Genomic DNA, 18,979 nt, shown 5'->3' with positions numbered 1-18,979 from the left:
TGTTAATATCCCGACTCAAAGACAAGCTGCGCGTCAGAGAATCAGAGAGATGGTGTAACTGCCGAGGGCTGCACATCAGAGTCAGGATCAAACCAGGTCCAGTAAAAACTACAGGCCAGTGCTACAGACGCAGATCACAAACACCCACATTCTAGAATGTTCCAGAACCCATCGTGTAACACAGATGCCAAAATCCATCTGAAAAAATTCTTAAATGTTTTGAGCCCTTCATCTTAAGAGCGGCTGATTTTAGGCTGCAGGCCTCTTGCAAGTGAGATGTACTTTCCCGGATGCATTCAGAAAGGATCTTGTATTTATAGTGTGTGAATCACACTAATCTCGTGAATGAGCATCAGCACAGAGACCTTGGACTGTGCCCTACCCATGACCTTCCTTCTGCAGAAAATACATGTTCACTTCAGTGGAAAACTACAGACTGTCTGCACGCAGCACCATCTTCCTGGTTATTGGATTCTAGCCTTTCATTGTCTTTCAGCTATTTTACAACTCTGTAAATTGCAGTAACTGAGAAATCCCCTCCTTAGAGGTTCCCCCATCCCCTTGTGGACAACTCAGTTTCACCTACATCTGCCCATTCATTTCAATATTCCTGACTTATAAACGTGAATGTCCTTCTGCTGCGGGTTGTAACATCCACCTGGTTCCCTTCTGAGTTAAACAAAATGTTTAACACGTATTCATTTTTTTTTTATCTGTATGGGAGTCATGATTAGTCATGATTTTATCTTTTCTTGAAAACGATCTTTTTTTTTTCTTTTTTTCTGTACGCGGGCCTCTCACTGTTGTGGCCTCTCCCGTTGCAGAGCACAGGGTCCAGACGCTCAGGCTCAGCGGCCATGGCTCATGGGCCCAGCTACTCCGCAGTATGTGGGATCCTCCCGGACCGGGGCACGAACCCGTGTACCCTACATCGGCAGGTGGACTCTCAACCACTGCGCCACCAGGGAAGCCCGAAATTGATCTTTTAACACACGGTCTTAACGAGACCTGGCTCTCCCTCTGGTTAAGCCTCTAACCAGCTACTTGACCTGAAGACACAATCTCTTTAGGCCTGAGGGTAAGGAAGGGCAGAGGGAGCTGCCTTTCTGAGTTCTTGTTTGGGGCGAGGCTGGAGAGCTGGGGATGATTATCCCTGACAGGGTTTCAGCAAGGGTACGAAGCAGACGGAGGTGGACCTGGGATGGGCACCAGGCCTGCCTGACTGGGAGGCCCAGGCTGTGACCACCTGCCACTCGGTGGGGCCAGGGATGGCCCACACTAACTGATGCTGGGGGGCCGGCCGCTGCCCCACAGAGCCCTCCCCACATCTCCTCACATCCCCTCCTTACATCTGAGGAAGCTGAGGTCCAGGGAGATGCCATGCACAGCCAGCGGCCACAGTGGGACCATACCCTGGGATTTCTAACTCAATCTTTAGGGCCTGCTCAAAGCAAGGTCGGTAGGGCCTGTCCTCTTCCCCGGTAAAGGGGCCCAGAGGGTGAGGGGCAGGGCCTCCTCTAGACATAACCCTTGACAAGAACTTGGGGTTGAAGAGATCTGGGCTTCTCAGTAATGATGACGCTGACAGTAGTAACAACAGCTACCATCTCGTGGGCAGGAAATGCCGGTATGAAACAGGAGGGAAGGGGGCAGGGCACAACCTTTAAAAGAATGACATAGCCCGAGGACACAACATAAACTGATTAGAACCAAATGGGTCCAAGATGTCGGATGAGTCGACTTCCACTAGACGTTGAGCCTCAGTATACGCTCACTGTAACATGTCAACAAGCTGAATAACACACCCCCAGGCGCCATGACAGTTCCAAGGCCGACCATAAAGGTCAAAAAGTGGGCGGTGGCCCAATTTCTGGAAATCCCCGCCCCTTCCCCAAAATAGCTGGACCACTCCCCCCACTCATTGGGAGATGATACCCACCCCTATAAAACCTGACAACCCTGCACCCTGGTGCCTTTCTCGCCTTCTGAGATGGCCCACGCTCTGTCTGTGGAGTGTGTTTCTCTCTAAATAAATCCACTTCTTACCATCACTTTGGCTCTCACTGAATTCTTTCTGTGATGAGACATCAAGAACCTGAGCTTCATTAAGTCCTGAGACCAGGGGTGTGATCTCAGTTAAAAGAACGTGGGTTCAAGTCCCAATCTGGGTTTTGGTTGGGTTCGAGTCCCAGTATTACCGAGTCCAAGCTTGCTCTGCTCACCCCCAGTAAATCGGAGACAGGCGTTGAGGCAAGGAATAAGGACTTTATTCGGAAAGCCGGCAGAACGAGAAGATGGCAAACTAATGTCTCTGAAGAACCATCTTCGCGGGGTTTGGATGCCAGTTTTTCTTTTACAGAACAGAGAAGGGGAGGAGATGAGGAAGTCAAGTAAAAAGGCCATAAGATTTGCAAATGTCCCCTGGAATGGCCAGCCTCAGGGAGGGGATGTGTTCATTTCTTCTTTCTTTCTCTTTCTTTCTTTCTTTTCTTTCTTTCTTTCTTTCTTTCTTTCTTTCTTTCTTTCTTTCTTTCTTTCTTTCTTTCTTTCTTTCCTTTCTTTCTTTCTTTCTTTTTAAAAACGATTTATTTTATTTTTATTTATTTTATTTTTATATTTGGCTGTGTCAGGTCTTAGTTGAGGCACTCGGGATCTTTCATTGCAGTGCGGGCTTCTCTCTAGTTGTGGCATGTGGGGTTTCTTTCTCTCTAGTTGAGGCACGTGGGCTCAGTAGTTGTGGCATGTGGGATCTTAGTTCCCCCACCAGGGATCGAAACCACGTCCCCTGCATCGGAAGGCAGATTCTTTAACACTGGACCACCAGGGAAGTCCCAATTTCTTCTTTCTTGCATCCATCCACAGGTGGACAGGGTCAGGATGTTTCCCTGAACAAAGGCACTTTGGTTTAACATTCAGGTAGAGGGGCAGGGTTCCCTGAGGCAGGCCACTTTGTATAGACAGTATCCTCCTAGTGAACAAAAGCACTGGGAAGCAAAGGTTAAAGTGAAAGAAACAGATCCAACATGAAGTCAGATTTGACTCTTCCCTGTTACACCAGCACGTGGGTTCAAGTCCCAATCTGAGTTGCATGGTTTCACATAGACATGGTCTCTTTTAGTCCTTGCTCCTGCCATGAAGTAATTACCTGTGATCCCACCCTTCAGACAAGGAAACTAAGTCTCAGGTCGCACCACGAGTGGCTTCCAGCTCTAAATCCCTTTCCTCCACTGCTTTTGCTGCCTAGCAAGTCACTTACTCCTCTGATCTCTTCTTCCTTCGTCTGTAAAACAGAGATACTTATAATTTCCTCATCACAAATAGCGTATGACTAAGTGCAATGTGGTTCTCTGGATTGGATCCTGGAACGGAAAAAGGACATTGGTAGAAAAACTAGTGAATTGGATAAAGTGTGGAGTTTAGTGAATAGTTTTTTTTTTTAATATAAATTTATTTATTTTATTTATTTTTATTTTTGGCTGCGTTGGGTCTTTGTTGCCGTGCGCGGGCTTTCTCTAGTTGCGGGGTGCGGGGGCTACTCTTTGTTGCAGTGTGCGGGCTTCTCATTGGGTGGCTTCTCTTGTTGCAGAGCATGGGCTCTAGGCGCACAGGCTTCAGTAGTCGTGGCACTTGGGCTCAGTGGCTCATGGGCGCTAGAGTGCAGGCTCAGTAGTTGTGGCGCATGGGCTCAGTTGCTCCGCGGCATGTGGGATCTTCCAGGACCAGGGTTCGAACCCATGTCCCCTGCATTGGCAGGCAGATTCTTAACCACTGCACCACCAGGGAAGCCCCTAATGAATAGTTTTGTACCACTGTTGTTTTCCTCGTTTGGACAAATGTGCTGTAGTTATGTAAGATGTTATCAAAAAGGAAACTGGTGAAATGTGTAAGATAACTCTCTTTGTGATCTTTGTAACATTTCTGGAAATCTAAAAATTATTCTAAAATTAAAAGTTTATTATTTTAAAAGTAACTGGACAAAGGAGAAGGCTGTGAGCTCCAGGAGGCACTGCCCTTCGCTGACAGGAAGACACGAGGACAAGAGGAGGCCATTCTGCAAATGAATCTGTTTGGCTGGGAGGAGGGGAAACGTCTGCAAAAGGGGGAGGGATCTACTGATGGAAGAGAGGGCAGGGAAGGAGAGGTGGGGGACCCAACCCAATTTATGTGGATTTCTGTTCTCAATAGTTCCCAGGATCAGAGCAAGCCCCTGGTGGCCCCATATGGCTGTGGCCAGGCAGGCAGTGTAAACAAAGCCTTGGGGCTGCCATTCTCCCACCCAGGGGGTCTCCGTATGGCCTGGGAGTCCTGGGGTGCGGTGGGGGACCACGCCAGCAACGAGGAGACAGATGCCAAATGAGGGGTGGGTGGAGAGGAGATTTCAGAAAATCAGGGTGAGCTTTAACCAGCGTGGGTGGCATTTTTTTTTTTTCCTTTCTGTAAACAGAGCAAGAATTCCTTAGGAGAGAAAATACAATCCAGCCCAAGAATCTTGAGCTGGTCCTTTAAAGCCAGCGGGGCGCTTGCAAAGTTCAAGTTGAGACCGGCTGGAGCAAGAGAGAAACCTGAGAGGTATTAGCCTGAAGGCCTGATCAGAAGGCAGATCCAGAAAGGCCAGGGAGGGTTGTGAAAGCTCTGTTTGGGGCCTCTGAGTCATGGGCCAGTCAGCTTGGGACTGTGGCCTGGCTGAGCCCAGATGGAACCTCCCTTGAAAATCTACACCCCTCCATCAGCACCCCACCCCCACCTCCTGGGCAGGGCACAGCTCTGGGATGGCCACAAGCAGCTTGCCTGGAGCTTCCACTTCATTCATTTTTTCATTCATTCATTCAAATATTCCTTGACCCCTTCTGTATGCCGTCATTGCCCTTGGCACAGAACTCAGTTTAATGAGGGAGAGAGAAAACAGAACAGCCTCTGCTGGGGGACACACATAACTGGCAGGTCAGGAGAGGAAAGCTGGAGAGAGCGTGACGTCCACTGTAGGATGAGTGGGGGTCAGCGAGCTGCTCTTCCAGAGCGTCCCAGGTGCTTGCTCTCTGAACTGGGCAGCTGCATGTTGCTGGGGGCGTGGCAAGGGGCGGGAATGAGGTCCAGCCAAGGTCAGGACCAAGTCAGCAAGGGCCCTTGGGCTATGTGAAGAGGATGAGACTTTATCCCTGAGGGCAATGGCCGGATGGAGGAACCCCAAGCCCTGGTAGAAATCCAGAGCCAGGGAACCAGAGGACGTGGAATCCAGCTGCGCATTCTCACAGAAGTGGAGACTGGAGCCCAGAGAGGGTGTGAGACCTGCCAGGCTCACACAGCAGGGTAGCACCATGCCCAGGTGTCCTGATTTCCACAACAGGGTTTTTCCCGCCCCTCCCACTGTTTCTATTATCTTCCAAGACTTACTTGTGGACCCAGGCAGGTATCTGAAAACATCTCGAGGTAGAAGAACGAAGGGTGTGGGCGGGCGAATTGGGTCGGTGTTTTGAATAGGCTGACCCAGGGCAGAGGATCCCCTGGGGGAAGGAGGGCAGAGTTGACTTGCCCCAAAGGATGACGTGAGTCACTGGGGAGCAAGGCTCGCACTTCCTCCTTCCTTTGGGCTTTGGTCTCAGTTCCCTAGAAGGAAGCACAGCCTGGATTCCTGGGGGCGGCCCCCCTCCGGGCAGGTCCAGACTGGGGTGCCTGGCCATCTGCAACCCCAACTCCTTCACACTCCCTTTCTGAGGCCCTGGTAAGTTTCCCTTTTGGCCTCTGGTCTGACTCAGGCTCAGCCCGTCACGTGGACATTGGCTGCAGGAAGGTGCGTCCTCCCCGCTCCCACCCTGAGCTCAGCCACGCTTCCTCTGCCCTGGGCCACGCCCCCTCCTTTTTCTCCGGAGGAGGAGCCGCTCCGGCAAAGAACCCGTGGCAGCCCAGCCCTGGAACAAAATACCGACTGCAGGGTAGGGCTCTTCGGAGACCAGGTCACCAGAAAGCCCCTGGACAGAGGACCAGAGATAATGATCCCTCGTGGCCGTCACCGATTGAGGACCTACTATGTGTCAGGTGCTAACGCAGCCAACAGCCCCAAGAGGCAGAAATACTAGTGTCCCCATTTTACAGGGAGAAGAGAAGGTGGGCCACGGTCATGGGGAGTGAAGGATCGTGACATCCGGGTAGCCCCGAGGACCCACTCGGGACTCAGGTCACGGATTTTTTTTTAAGTGGGTGCGGCTGGGAGAATTCCCTGGTGGTCCGGTGGTTAGGACTCCGTGCTTTCACTGACGATGGCCCAGGTTCAATCGCTGGTGGGGGAACTAAGATCCCGCAAGCCGCCGGGCACCGCCAAAAAAATAAAAAATAAAGTGAGGCGTCTGGCAAGGTGGCGTGTTTTGCTCCAGGCGCATCCAGCTGCCCAGGGGAGGCGCAGAGTGGGCGGAGAGTTGGGTTTGACTAGGGTTGGGGTCAGGAGCAGGGAAGGTGGTGGAAGTGTCAAGTGACAGGGTAGGAAGGGCAGGGAGGAAGGAGGGGCTGAGGAACGGTGAGCAGGGGGTGGGCTCCGTGACCGCTGGGGTTGGGGTACCAGAGGGAAGGGAGGAGGTGAGGGGCAGAGGTCAGTCCGTGGAAATCATCGAGGTGGTGCAGGCCCTGGCTCTGGGGCTCTGAACGCCGGGGCAGCCTTTGCTCGCAGGATGTGAGCTGTTTGCTTCCCTTTGTGTCCTCATCCCGCAGGCTGCAGGGAACAGGCGCTCCGTGAATATTTATGGAGTGAATAAGTGGCTACTTGGGGGAGCCTGGGGTGGGGTGACTTTCCTCTTTCTACTGTGGTTTTTTAATAACAGCTTTATTGAGCTATAATTTACATACCACAAAATTCAGCCTTTTGAAGTTGGGTTTTTTTTTTTTAACAGTAGTTTTTGGTATATTCACAGAATTGTACAGCCATTGCCACTATCTAATTTCAGAACATTTGATCACCCCCAAAAGAAACCCCATACCCCCTTTCCCCATCCCCTCAGCCCCTGGCAATCACTAATCTACTTCCCATAGGTTTGCCTATTTTGGACATTTCTTTCTTTCTTTTTTTTTTTAACATCTATTTATTTATTTGGCTTTGTTGGGTCTTAGTTGAGGCACACGCAGATCTTGGTTCCCCAACCAGGGATCGAACCCACGTCCCCTGCATTGGAAGGTGGATTCTTAACTACTGGACCACCAGGGAAGTCCCATAGTTTGGACATTTCTGTCAGTGGAATCATACGCTACATCGTGTTTTGCATCTGGCTTCTTTCACTTAGCACATTTTCAAGGTTCGTCCATGTTGTAGCTCGTGTCGATACTTCATTCCTTTTCATTGTCAAATAATATTCCATTGTGTGAATATACCACATTTTGTTTATCCATTCATCAGCTCGTGGGCACTTGGGTTTCCATTTTTTTGGCTGTTAGGAATAATGCTGCTATAGGGCTTCCCTGGTGGCGCAGTGGTTCAGAGTCCGCCTGCCGATGCAGGGGACACGGGTTCGTGCCCCGGTCCGGGAAGATCCCACATGCCACGGAGCAGCTGGGCCCGTGAGCCATGGCTGTTGAGCCTGCGCGTCCGGAGCCTGTGCTCCGCAACGGGAGAGGCCACAACAGTGAGAGGCCCGCGTAAAAAAAAAAAAAAATGAAAAATATAATGCTGCTATAAACATTCATGTACAGGTTTTTATGTGGCTATATGTTTTCATTTCTCTTGGGTATATACCTAAGAATGGAATTGTTGGGACAATTCTTACATGTTTGAATTCTTTAAAATGAGCACATAATTCTTTTACAAAAAACCAATTTAAAAAAAAGTCATTTTTCTGGGGACTTCTCTGGCAGTCCAGTGGTTAATACTCTGTGCTTCCACTGCAGGGGGCACTGGTTTGATCCCTGGTCAGGGAACTAAGATCCTGCATGCCATACGGCGCAGCCAAAAAAAAAAAATCGTTTTTCCAAAAAGATGATCTGAATCCATAGAAAAAAACAGTGCATCAAAATCTGTGATAGGGAAGAGGTGAGGACGGCCAGGACTGAGGCCACCACCTGGTTGTTGTGTGACTCTGAGAAAATCACAGCCCTTCTCGGGGCCTGGCCTGTGAAATGGGGGTGGGGCAGGGTGGACAGGGCAGCCACAGAGGACTGAGCTGGAATGAAGACTTCTCAGGGCCCACCCAACCCTGACAGCTCAAGGTCTTGAGGCGGGCTGGGTTTCCACACCTGGTTAGAGAAACAGATGAAGGAAATGATCTGGTCTTTTGAGTTCTCTTCCTGAAAGAATAAACAACATGATACTGGTGGTCCAGGCAACAAGGCCAAATTCAACCCAGAAGAATGTGTTAGGTCACTCCCTCTACAATCCCTCATTGAGATGAAGACATATTTAACTCTACCTGCTATTTATCTTCCACTCTAAACCAGTGCTTCGCGAACTAAAATGTGCATAGGAAATCCTGGGGATCTTAATATGCAAATACTGAATTGATAGGTCAGAGATTCTGCAATTCTAATGAGCTCCCAGATGACGTCAATGCAGCTGGTACCCAGACCACAATTTAAATAGCAAAGGTCTAGGGACTTTCCCGGCCGTCAGCGCGGCCGAAATAAGTAGCAAGGCTCTCTCCCTTTGCAATTTTCTCATTATCCATTAGGAAATCTGTCCATATTGGATGTATTTTTTTTAAATCGATCTCCTCCACTTCATTTTTTTTTTTCAGTTTTACTTTTTGACCGCGCCCCGCGGCATCTTAGCTGCAATCGAACCCGCGCCCCCTGCAGTGGAAGCGCGGAGTGGTAACCACTAGACCACCAGGGAAGTCCCTATTGGATGTATTTTAATGGAGCTCTTGGAGTTGTTGGATGAGTAGGTGAGTGAAAGAACGAAATGCTTATGTCTGTCCCAGGAAGAGCGTAAAGGGAAACAATGTCATTTCGTCCTTGCAATAACACTGTGAGGTTAGAAGGTTGTCCCCATTTTGCAAATGGGGGTGGGGGCGTGTTCAGAGAGGGCGGGCAAATGGCAGAGTTATGGCTTGTTCTTTGATCTGACTCCAAACGTAGTGCCCGCTCCCTGGCACGGCTCGGTTCCCACTTCCCTCTCTCTCCTGCATCTCTGGAGCCGCCATTCAGCCTTGGATTTGGAAACACTTGCTAGCCCTAGACAGAAAAGGGGTTAAAGACACCTAAGCCCTAGGAGCTGCTCCCACAGACATGAAAATTTATGTGACAAAGATGTTCCCTGCAGCAGCCTTTATAACAGAGGAGAACTAGAAATTCCATTGCACTCAGTGGAATTGCTAAAAGATGACTTAAAACTATAGAAACTGCCTTCCTGTTAGCTTGTATCACTTGTCATCTCCTTCTTGGCTTTCATTACTACTTCTTGTTTGTTTCTTGTCTATGTCTGTCTCATCCACTAGAATGTAAATTATTTGAAAACAAGAACATTGTTGGGTCCCTAACTTCTGAGCAGGGGTTCAATAAATGTGGAATGAATGAACCTAAGCATTTTGCAATAGCAAGTAAAGAAGCCATTGCAGAATGTTATGCACAAGATGATTCTTTTTTTTTTTTAAATGTTTGAATGCAGGCAGAGAAAAATCTCTAAGACCATATATTAATTATCTTGGGGATTGGGACTGGGGATTAGGTGTGGGTGATCCTCATTTTCCATTGTTTCATTCTGACTTTTTTTTACTACAAACATGAATTTCTTTAGTAATAATAAAAATAAATGTTTTTAAAAGAATAATCATTCAGACTTCTTTCTATGTACGCAAGCATGGATGTATGAGGGTGTTTATTCCAGCACTATTTATACTGGCAAAAAAAATGGAAATTATCATTTGCCCACTTTAAGATATATATTGTTTTAATTTTTTACAATGAATATTGTAATGGACTGAATGTTTGTGTTCCCTCAAAATTCATGTGTTGAAATCCTAATCCCCAAGGTGATGATATTAGGAGGTGGGGCCTTTAGGAGCCCTCATGAATGAGATTAGCGTCCTTATAAAAGAGACCCCAGAGATATCCCTCACCCCTTCCACCATGTCAGGATACAGCAAAAAGATGGCCATCTATGAAGGAGGAAGCAGGAACTCACCAGATACCAACTTTGCCAGTGCCTTGACCTTGAACTTCTCAGTCTCCAAAACCGTGACAAAATAAATTTCTGTTGTTTATAAGCCACCCAGTCTATGGTATGTTGTCATAGCAACCCCTATGGACCAACATGGACTTGCACAGTTGAAACAAAAATTAACAAGAGGGTGATGTATAGGCTGGTTGGCTTATAACCCAGAGAGCAGCCAGCCAGAGAGGCTCCCTGCCAGGCCACAGTGCAGGGGCCACTGCACCTGCCAAGCTTATGTTGTTCTTTCTTCTCCCACGTGTCATGTGAGCAGTAGAAATAGTATCTAGCAACTGTGACCACAAGTGGGGAATAGGTGACCTGCTTTAGAGACCAAATGCCCAACTCTCTGCTGCTGTCTCCTTAGGGACAAAGGTCAAAAGCCCTGCTGAGGGCTTCCCTGGTGGCACAGTGGTTGAGAGTCCGCCTGCCGATGCAGGGGACACGGGTTCGTGCCCCAGTCCGGGACGATCCCGCATGACATGGAGCGGCTGGGCGCGTGGGCCATGGCCGCTGAGCCTGCGCGTCCGGAGCCTGTGCTCCGCAACGGCAGACGCCACAACAGTGAGAGGCCCGCGTACCACAAAAAAAAAAAAAAAAAAAGCCCTGCTGATGCCAGGGGCTTGTCCCTCAAATCAGTCCATTACCTCCCAACATCCAGGCTTGTCTCTGGAAGCTAGGTTTTCTCTCTCTGGCTCAGCCTTCATGGGCTACCAGCCCATAATGACCACACACTCAGGACAGCATAAACAAAACCCTTGGATGAGAGAGCTGGGCTATGTTCTTGGAGCAATCTGGGGAAATAAAACTCAAGTCCAACGTCTGGCTCTGTTGGGAGATTTACTTGCCTCATTATTCATGGTAGTGAACCTCTCTTTTTTTAAAAAATATTTATTTCTTTATCTGGCTCTGCTGGGTCTTAGTTGTGGCATGCGGGATCTAGTTCCCTGATGTTGACCTAAAAAAAAATGTACAATGTGAAAGTTGCAAGTTATGTTTTATTTGGGGCAAAATGAGGACGGTAGCCCAGGAGACCTCGTTTCAGATAGCTCTGAGAAACTGCTTGGAGGAGGTGAGGCGGGAGCCAGGTTGTATAGAAGTTTCATAACAAATTCTTCTAGCCCCTTAAATATCTTTTAAAATTGGGGTAAATAGAACAGACTTGTTTGGCTTTTAATTCTGGGGACCAGTAGGGGGTCCCTTTTGGCCCATTTAACCTTAGGTAGGTAGTGTAGTAATATCAAAACTTTGTGTTTTAATCACATAAATGTCCATTTTATTTATCCAATTTTAAATAACCATCTAAAGACTTCTTTATTCATTTGACATAATTCCTTTAAAATTTCTACCTTATTGGAAATAGTATCTAGACTTTCCTTACAGGATTTTTCATGTTAATATTAATTATTCTAATGCTTTTATTAGCATCTGTGAGACCCACTGAGGGAAAGTATAGACCACAAATGAAGCTTCCCAAACCAGTTTTTCTTACTTGTTTTAAGTTAAAGAAGTTCTTAGGTTAATAATCTGATATATTTCTTTCTTCCACCTTTAATTTGATTTTTTTGTTTGTTTTTATAGGTACCAATAAAACAACTGTTTATAATGAGAGTGCTAGATTGACCAATTTGTTAGTTTCTCCAACTTTAAAAGGATCCATCATTTGGCCATTCATAAAGTATATACATTTATAGTGATTCAAACCGTTAAGATGCAAAGGCTTCCCCATAAGAGAGCAGGGGATGATGTAACCTAAGTAAGATCTGGAGAGTTTACTCTCAAAAATAGTATGGCAGAGGTCAAATTTTCAAAACACGTACATACACACATAGACATACATGGAACGTCTTAGGAAGATCAGGTAGGACATTTACCTCTCAAAGACACAGAAAGAGAAATGCAAGTTTCCCCCAGAAGGCTTTTGTTTAAAGTCAGAATTCTGAAAAAATATTTTTATCAAGCGAGCTTCTTTTTTAATAAATTTATTTATTTATTTTTGGCTGCATTGGGTCTTCATTGCTGCACGCCGGCTTTCTCTGGTTGTGGCGAGCGGGGGCTACTCTTCGTTGTGGTGTGTGGGCTTCTCATTTCGGTGGCTTCTCTTGTTGCAGAGCACGGGCTCTAGGCGCACGGACTTCAATAGTTGTGGCACGTGGGCTCAGTAGTTGTGGCTCGCGGGCTCTAGAGCGCAGGCTCAGTAGTTGTGGTGCACGGGCTTAGTTGCTCCGCGGCATGTGGGATCTTCCCGGACCAGGGCTTGAATCCACGTCCCCTGTATTGGCAGGTGGATTCTTAACCACTGAGCCACCAGGGAAGCCCAAGCCAGCTTTTTAACCTTAATTTAACTGTGTATGCAATAAAAGAGCCTCCTCATTCTTAGGGTGAGATTTCCTTTAATTTCCAGTTAAGTAAATACTAATTGTTATAGATCTGAAAACCCAGGCATGTAGGTCCAGACGGTTAACTCAAATTCCTTAGCAAATCCCAATGGATTCTGACTTAGATCAGGAAATTCCTTAGCCAAGGCTCTAAGTTCTGCTTGGGTCCAGGGTGTGTACGTAAGCAGAGAGGATGGTTCACTTCTCCCTGCAATAGGCTTCTCCTTAAAGGGAGCTATAATCACTTCTGATTTTTTATCCTCCTTTGCTGGGGAAGAGGGAACAGCAGGAGACAGAAGAGTTGGAAGAGAAAAAAAAATGGCATCTGGGTCAGGCAATTCTGATAGAAGAGGACATGTGGGAGGAGCAGAGGGACAGACAGAGTCAGAGACAGGGTGCTAGCGGCCTTTTTTAGTTCTGATATAGTTTCAAAAAGTTACTCTACCATTTTCTCTTTTAGAAGCTTCTAGGTACCAATCAATGGAAGCATTCATTCAGTCTGTTTGATCTTACGGCCGGCTTTTTTTTAACTGTGTGCGCAACTATAGCAATTTGGGACTATCAGAAGAACCCCAATTTGGCTATTTTAGGTTGAGCTCTCCTGTAGCATAATTTCTGCAATTAACTAGGTACTTGCAAGTCTGAGCTCCATACAGTGTTGTACATGAATCCGGCTGGGGTCTTAGTTGGAGGTTGCTTTTCTGACACCCTCGTTTTTGTGTTTGAGAGATTCTAGTTCCCTTTTAAGTTGAATTTGTCAGGGATAAAATTTACTAGTGAAATTGTGTGGTGGCCAGCGTGCTGCTTGTGAGCTTAACTCCTCTAGGCGTAACCCTAGAGTACTTTCAGCCCCCTTATGTGTCTCAGTTTTTCCCTTCAGTGGTCTAAGACTACCGTGGGTGCTCAGATCGCTGAATGGCCAATTTTTATCTGTGACCCCTGGACAAGTAAGTGTTTTGATTAATGAGTGGGTTTCCCTATGGGACCGCTGCACGGTATGAGGCCTTTGCCTCCATCACTTCTGTAAATTTATCAGTCTCCTGAGAAAGCCATAACTGGCCGGGAGGAGTCTTGTCCCTTTTCTTTGGAGTAACACTCTCGTGTAATATCTTCACTTTTATCCTGACAAATTCCATTAAGGCAGCTGAACTGAGGAAAAGCGTCAGATCAACCTCTTACCTAACCACTCAGCCAGGACCACTCAGTCTCCTACAACTGAGCAAACCCTGGTATCTTTCAGCCAGGCCCCCCCAGTATCTTTCACCTGGGTGGCTTTTTGCCTGGTATCTTTCAACCAAGCCCCGCCCCCCTCCCCCCACACAGTATCTTTCAACTGATCGGGAGCAGTTACCTTCTATACACCACCAAATAAAACTCAGGATCATCAACCAACACAGGAGATCCGAGAACCAGGAGAGACTTACCCAAATTCATCTGGACTCTCCAAGGAGGCAGACGAGTGCCAGGGGCCTCTGCTGGTACCAAGGCTCCAGTTCCTCGTAGAGTTCAGGTGAAGGAGAGAAGTCCACTCCGGATCCCTTCGTGGTCGCCGTGACTGTTGACAAAAAGAAAAAAAGCACAATGTGAGTGTTGCAAGTTGTTTTATTTGAGGTAAAATGAGGACTGTAGCCCAGGAGACAGCATTTCAGATAGCTCTGAGAAACTGCTACAAGGAGGTGACGGGGAGAGCCAGGTTATATAGAAGTTTTATAACAAAAAGCAGGTAGTCTGAATATCAAAAGATTATTGTTAATTAAAGAAAACCAGATATCTCAAGTTAAGGAATTTAGCAGTTTTCTATGTATGGGGACATGCAAGAGTCTGGGCTCACTGAAATCATTCCTTTGATATGCACCTCAGCTAGTTGGGGCCAGTATCCCATGTTTTCACATCCTGAGTTTCCACAGGGCTGCAGTCTGCTGGCTGCTAGATGGCAGGTGTTCTTTTTTTTTTAATTTAATTTTTTATTTTTTTAAAGACCCAAGCTCCCCGATGGCTTTTGGGGGAAGGGTTTTTCTTTGAATTTAATTTATTTGTTTGTTTATTTATTTATTTTTGTCTGCGTTGGGTCTTGTTGCTGTTTGCAGGGTTTCTCTAGTTGGGCCGAGTGGGGGCTACTCTTTGTTGCGTTGCACAGGTGGCTTCTCATTGCTGTGGCTTCTCTTGTTGCAGAGTACAGGCTTCAGGTGCGCGGGCTTCAGTAGTTGTGGTGCATGGGCTCAGCAGTTGTGGCTCACGGGCTCTAGAGCGCAGGCTTAGGTGTTGTGGCGCACAGGCTTAGTTGCTCCACAGCATGTGGGATCTTCCCGGACCAGAGATCAAACCGTGTCCCCTGCACTGGCAGGTAGATTCTTAAACACTGCACCACCAGGGAAGTCCCGCATGTATTCTTTTCAGCCCTGAGCTTCCTCAGGGCTTACCGGCTCACGTTGGAGGGCTGCAATCATTGACGACTGTGAATCGTTTCTTTAAATATTCCATTTATCACTGACCCGGGCCCCCTGTAGTGCAAGCATGGAATCCTAACCACTGGACCACCAGCAAATTCCCAACCTCTCTTTGATAATGATCTCCCAGACAAATATTAACTCAGCCGTGGATAGAATGTTAGGAATACTTCTTGCCTTCAAAGACCTGGCAATGTATAATTACAAGTTCAAAAGAGATAAGTACCTGCAATTTAGGGTTCTGTAGAGACCAAGAGGACCCTAGAATGCTTCCATTCTGGGTGGCTCCCAGTTCATTACCCAATGAAGGGATGCTGAAATAGGTTTACAAAAATTATAGTACGTTCTAAATGTTTACATTAAACAAACTTTAAAAAAAAGTTTTATTTTATTTTTGGCTGCCTTGGGTCTTCACTGCTGCATGCAGGCGTTCTCTAGTTGTGGTGAGCAGGGGCTACTCTTCGTTGTGGTGCGTGGGCTGCTCATTGTGGTGGCTTCTCTTGTTGCGGAGCACGGGCTCTAGGTGCGCAGGCTTCAGTAGTTGTGGCACACGGGCTCAGTAGTTGTGGCTCGTGGGCTCTAGAGCACAGGCTCAGTAGGTGCGGCATGCAGGCCCTAGAGTGCTCGGGCTTCAGTAGTTGTGGCGCATGGGCTTAATTGCTCCACGGCATGTGGGATCCTCCTGGACCAGGGATCAAACCGTGTCTCCTGCATTGGCAGGTGGATTCTTAACCACTGTGCCACCAGGGAAGTCCTAAGCAAACTCTTTTATTTTTTTTATTTTTATTTTTTAACATCTTTATTGGGGTATAATTGCTTTACAATGGTGTGTTAGTTTCTGCTTTATAACAAAGTGAATCAGTCATACGTATACATATGTTCCCATATCTCTCCCCTCTTGCGTCTCCCTCCCTCCCACCCTCCCTATCCCACCCCTCCAGGCGATCACAAAGCACCAAGTCGATATCCCTGTGCTATGCGGCTGCTTCCCACTAGCTATCTACCTTACATTTGTTAGTGTATATATGTCCATGCCTCTCTCTCGCCCTGTCACAGCTCACCCTTCCAGCAAACTCTTTTAAAACACACATATATCACAATGCAATTATGCTAGTCACAAGATTATGGGAATTATAAAAATACTCACGCACAAGCGGCCACAGGCTGCGCGGCCAGGTAATGAGACAGAAGTTCATAGTTGTCTGATGGATATCTTCTTTCACTCCTGCCTGGGAATATCAGCCACAGTAGAGAATGTTTGGTGCCTCCCCCTGAATGGCCGTTCTCTGTCACATCACACACCTGGTTTTCATCTCCACACTTACCTCCATCAGATATAGTCTTATTGGCAAAACAAACAAACAAACAAAAACATGGGGACTTTCCTGGTGGTCCAGCGGTTAAGACTCTGCGCTCCCAATGCAGGGGACTCAGGTTCGATCCCTGGTCGGGGAACTAAGATCCCGCAAGTCCCCGGGATGGCCAAAAAAAAAGAAAAAATGTCTCATTTGTTTCCTGATTTGCTGAATGCCCCCTTTAGAATAAGAGTGCCACAAGACAGAGATCTCTGTCCACTTCACCCCTGACTGGCATACGGTAGGCACTCTGTAAATTTTGGTTAAATGAATGGATATATGATATCCTCATTTATAAGAACTCATTTATGTTCACATAAATGAGGCTACTCCCCCCCCACACACAGTTGGATTTAGTGATAAGAGAGACTAAATTCCCTAGGGCATGATATTTCCCGGGGCAGATTAGTAGATCAATGGTGTCCCTGGCCCCTGGCCCCCTATGAATTCAGGGAGGTGATATTTGAGCTGGATTTAGGGTGATGAGTGTGGTGGGGATTTGTGGGGAAATCCATCTGCCCTTCTCTCTGAAGGACATTATGAGGGAAAAGGCTGTTCAAGAGACTATTGCTAAGTGAAAAAGCAAGGTTCAGAAGCGTTTCTCTAAAATGATCCCATTTTTGCAAAAATCAATAATGTTACTACTTATAGAAAAGGTTGAGGAATACACACCACGTTGTTGATGGTCTTGACTCTGCAGAAGAGAGCATTTTAGGGAGAGTTTACTTCTCTTGCTCTGGGTTTATATAGTGCTTAAATTTTATGTATTATGTCATGCATATTTATTATCAGTAAAAAAAAAAGATAAAAAATAACCTTACCTTGAATTGTCTTACAATGTTTCATATGCTTTCCTTTTTCCTTTCTTCATAGAGACTTGTTTTGTTTTCAGATGAGTCAAGATGATCAATTACAGGAATGCTCCCAGGAGCCTTTGAATTATGCAGCGTTAATTTGTCTTTAAGCAGAATGCCCCCAGACTGCAGGACTTTGGGTTGATTTTAGGATGTACAAAAGAAAACATATATCAAGAAGCATAATAAACTGTGAACTTGCTGCTCAATTTAGGAATTAGAACATTACTGATAATGTGTCCTTCTCTGTCCCATCCCCTGAGTCCCCACCAGAGGAAACCACTATTCTAAATTTTGTATTCAGGGAATTCTCTGGCAGTCCAGTGGTTAGGACTGTGCGTTTCCGCTGCTGGGGCCCTGGGTCTGATCCCTGATCACGAAACTAATTCCCACAAGCTGCAGCGTGGCCAATAATTAAATAAATAAATTTTGTGTTCAATATTCTTCTCTTTTTATTGTTACTCCCTTTTAAAAAATAATTTTTGACTTCTCACCTTCTGAGATGGCCCAAACTCTGTCTGTGGAGTGTGTTTTTCCCAAGGCTGTTCTCGCCTTTTGAGATGGACTGAATTCTGTCTATGGAATGTGTATCTCTCTAAATAAATCCACTTCTTACCTAAGGAAAGTTTTTTAAATATAAAATACAACATAATTTTTATGATAAATGCATACATCCTTGATCAATGTATTTGTAAAAATTCATCAAGCTGTATACCTACAACTTGTGTACTTTCCTATCTGTATGTATGAACATCCATCAAAAGTTAACAATAAAAAAAGGACGGGGGGCTTCCCTGGTGGTGTAGTGGTTGGGAGTTCGCCTGCCGATGCAGGGGACGCGGGTTCGTGCCCCGGTCCGGGAGGATCCCACGTGCCGCGGAGAGGCTGGGCCCGTGAGCCATGGCCGCTGAGCCTGCGCGTCCGGAGCCTGTGCTCTGCAATGGGAGAGGCCTCGGCGGTGAGAGGCCCGCGTACCGCAAAAAAAAAGAAAAAAAAAAAGAGGACAGGTGCTCAGATAGTTCTGCCCTAAGACCAATGTAGGAGGAACCCCTGCCCTGGGCTCTGCTTTAGAAGACCCTGCTTAGTGGCAAGTCCCCAGAGCCCAAGGGATGAGCCCACCCAAAGCCCGTGGCCCAACCTCTCCACCTTATTCCAGGGGGACTCTGAAATTTCCGGCCCCTATACTCTGAGTCAACTTCCCAGGCCTTCCCAGGACTCTTCCTGAGTCCATTCTTCTGAATATTGACTGTCTTGCTGGTGTGTGGGCCCCTAAGCCAGAGGAGCGGCCAAGGGCTCTTTTTTTTCTTTTTTTAAAGAATGTCACGGAGCTTCCCTGGTGGCGCAGTGGTTGAGAGTTCGCCGAGTCCGCCTGCCGATGCAGGGGACACGGGTTCCTGCCCCAGTCCGGGAAGATCCCACATGCCGCAGAGCTGCTAGGCCCATGAGCCATGGCCGCTGAGCCTGCGCGTCCGGAGCCTGTGCTCTGCAACGGGAGAGGCCACAACAGTGAGAGGCCCGTGTACCGCTAAATAAATAAAGTGCCAAAGAAATATAAATGATTATTAAAAAAAAAAAAAAAGAATGTCACAGGTGATTTCTCCAGAGGGTTCTTCCTTTTCTTTCCTTTTTAAAATTTTTAAAATTTATTTTTTGGCTGCGTTGGGTCTTCGTTGCTGCGCACAGGCTTCTCTAGTTGCGGCGAGCAGGGGCTACTCTTCGTTGCTGTGTGCGGGCTTCTTATTGCGGTGGCTTCTCTTGTTGTGGAGCACGGGCTCTAGGCACGCGGGCTTCCGTAGTTGTGGCGCGTTGGCAGGCTGGTTCT

At 47.1% G+C, this 18,979-nt stretch overlaps 1 long non-coding RNA gene across 1 annotated transcript; it reads right to left on the bottom strand.

Annotated features, from left to right (window-relative positions):
- Nucleotides 1-12,199: 12,199 nt before the first annotated feature.
- LOC115864101 (uncharacterized) lies at nucleotides 12,200-16,685 on the bottom strand. Its single transcript, XR_004043817.2, has 3 exons — nucleotides 16,096-16,685; nucleotides 13,926-14,056; nucleotides 12,200-12,395 (listed from the first exon to the last, which is right to left on the bottom strand). It is a non-coding gene; the product is annotated as an uncharacterized lncRNA (long non-coding RNA).
- Nucleotides 16,686-18,979: the final 2,294 nt, after the last annotated feature.

The sequence above is a fragment of the Globicephala melas genome, chromosome 1 (assembly GCF_963455315.2).
Source record: "Globicephala melas chromosome 1, mGloMel1.2, whole genome shotgun sequence".
NCBI classification, from domain to species: Eukaryota; Metazoa; Chordata; class Mammalia; order Artiodactyla; family Delphinidae; genus Globicephala; species Globicephala melas.
Note: the sequence above shows the minus strand (reverse complement) of the source record. Positions and strands in the feature narration are given on the sequence as shown.